The sequence below is a fragment of the Octopus bimaculoides genome, chromosome 15 (assembly GCF_001194135.2).
Source record: "Octopus bimaculoides isolate UCB-OBI-ISO-001 chromosome 15, ASM119413v2, whole genome shotgun sequence".
Lineage (NCBI taxonomy): Eukaryota > Metazoa > Mollusca > Cephalopoda > Octopoda > Octopodidae > Octopus > Octopus bimaculoides.
Window position 1 is genome coordinate 39,519,009 of NC_068995.1, and position 2,770 is coordinate 39,521,778.

Genomic DNA, 2,770 nt, shown 5'->3' on the forward strand with positions numbered 1-2,770 from the left:
ATATATATAACTATTGAAGAGGTTGCAAGAAGCAAGGACGATTTTAGAAAAAATAAGTAAACGAATGGAAATCGAACCAGTGGGTGTGTTAATTAATAAGGCATTAAAACAGAATGACTTTCCCCAGACACAATAAATATGCTTCAACACACGATTCCTGCAAACCAAATACAAAAACGAAATCAGGATGAGAGTAGAAGACGTCTGCTGACACTGTCATGCTGTGGGACTGAACCCGAAGGCAAGGCCCTGCAAAAGGAGCGTTATAAGCACACACCCGTGAATAAATAATATATAATATTAATATATGTATTTGATATTTATAATATACATATGTATATATTTATACACTATAAATATCTGCTTATTTGTGTATATATATTATATGTGTCTGTGTGAGTGTAGATAGCGAGCTCGAAGAATTGTTAGCATGTCGGACACAATGCTTAGCAGCATTGCGACCATCTTTACCTTGTGAGTTGAAATTACTCCGAGGTTCACCTTTCATCCTTTCGGGGTCAATAAAATAAGTACCAGTTAAATACTGGGGTTGAAGTAAACGGCTTATCTCCGCCTCGAAACTCATGGCCTTGTGCTAACATGTGCAACCCATATTTATATGTGTCCTCATATATATATATAAATATATATATATATATATATATATATATATATATACTTCCAAGTTCCATATACCATTTTCTTCTATCCGTGTTTATGACTTTACTTCCTTAAGTAGTGGTTATGCCAACGGAGATGAGAAGGCAACTGTGAAGCAAACATTTTCCCGTAAAATGTTTGAATGTATAAATTCGTTACTTCATGCTAGTGATTCCGAACTAACATTACAACTAATTCCTAGTTTAATAAAACTTTCATTTTCATATATATGATATAAATTTTAAGTTCAGTTCTACTAAAATATATTTTCATTGTGTTGACCTACCAGACAATGTTAATGACAATCTTGATTATAATTGCTGTAACTTTGAAACAGATAAATGTCAGTTTTCTTGTTTGCATTGGTCTTTTGCCAATCAGTATCGATCATTGTTTCGTAATAGTCGTCGATAAAATTGTCCCTGATTACTATTCTTTTTTTGATATTGTTCTGTTCATGATTGTATTCTCCTAATAATATATTTGTATACGTCCCCGACATCTTGTCCACTTTCATTTCCACAGGGGCTACACCACCACGTAAGAGATATTGTGAACTAAGCACAAGCCAATCCATTTTTGCTGTCGGTCTCTATTCATGTCAAGGAGATCAGCCTCATTAAATCTTATAGCACACCTAGTTAGATCTTCATTAACTTGGAGAATATGTCTTTTACAAACGTCGACAAACAGGAGCAAGTTATGTTGTTTTGCTTTGAGGATTCAAAATATTAACCAGTTTTATATTTAAAATAAAATAGATAAATGTGTCCTTTTAAAGCCTAGCCAGACTCATGGGCCCGGTTTCCCGGTTTCAATGGCGTATGTGTTCCCGAGCTGGACGCGACGCCAGTCCATCGGAGCGTTACTCATTTTTGCCAGCTGAGTGGACTGGAGCAACATGAAATGAAGTATTTTGCTCAAGAACACAACACGTCGCCCGGTCCAGGAATCGAAACCACAATCTTACGATCATGATCCTCACACCCTAACCACTAAGCCACGCGCCTCCACTTTATATTTAAAATAAAATAGATAAATGCGCCCTTTTAAAGCGTAATCAGACTCATGGGCCCGGTTTCCCGGAGTTGTATATTTGGTCAACTCTAAATCATAGCCAACAGTATATTTGGCAATCTCATAACATATCCGTTTAGTTGTTTAAGTGATTTAAGACAGCGAGCTAGCAAAATCTTTGACAAGCCAGAAAAAATGCTTAGCAGCGCTTCTTTCGTCTATGAGCTATGGGTACAAATTCCACCAAAATCGACTTTGCTTTTCGTCTATTCGGGATTGATGAAGTAAGTACAAGTCGAACACTGGTGGATTATGTAATCGACACGCTCCCTACTTCAAAATTTCAGGTCCTGGTCCTATTCCAGAAAATATTATTTAAATTATTTGGAAAATGAATTCAAAACGCAAATTGTAAAAGAGAAAGTATCGATACCGAACGCTTATACAGTTAGCGTTCTTTTATCATTCACGATACAACTTGTAATTGTTTGAATTTAAAATTCTAAAATTCCAGCATTTAAATCATATCACAGACAAAAATTTCAAGTGAAGAAGACAGTTTGCACCCTGTTACTCTGTTACTGCCATTTTTTTTTCCTTGCCTATAAGCTGTTTTTGTTTTTCTTTTTGACATAACATGTAAATACATTGACGCTTTCACTGTATTTAAAAATTATTTCGATCATGTGAATGCGTATATATGCGCATGCGTGTGTATCTGCTATTCTGTGTGTTTCTGTATCTGTTTTTGAGTTTGTGTGGGTTTTGTATGGCTTTCTATGCCAGTGTGTATACACAGACACACACACACACACGCAAAAACATACACACATACACTCTGTTTTCGCTTGAAAATCGGAATAGCATAAATCTACAGTCGAGAGACAGTTTCTACGTTTACTGTTTCACTGTAAACATTACACACTTTATACGATATGTATAGGACATCTCTCTCTCAGTTCGTTCTACATAAATCCTTGTGTGGTCGCGCGCGAAACACACATATATATATATATATATATATATAGGTAGATAGATAGATAGATAGATAGATAGATATAGATAGATAGATAGATAGATAGATAGATAGATA

General features: G+C 35.3%; 1 protein-coding gene across 2 annotated transcripts in view; it reads right to left on the reverse strand.

Annotated features, from left to right (window-relative positions):
* Positions 1–2,770, reverse strand: part of LOC106873512 (vesicular glutamate transporter 1) — a 411,825-nt gene that overhangs the window by 160,989 nt on the left and 248,066 nt on the right. The gene's annotated exons all lie outside the window — the stretch shown is intronic.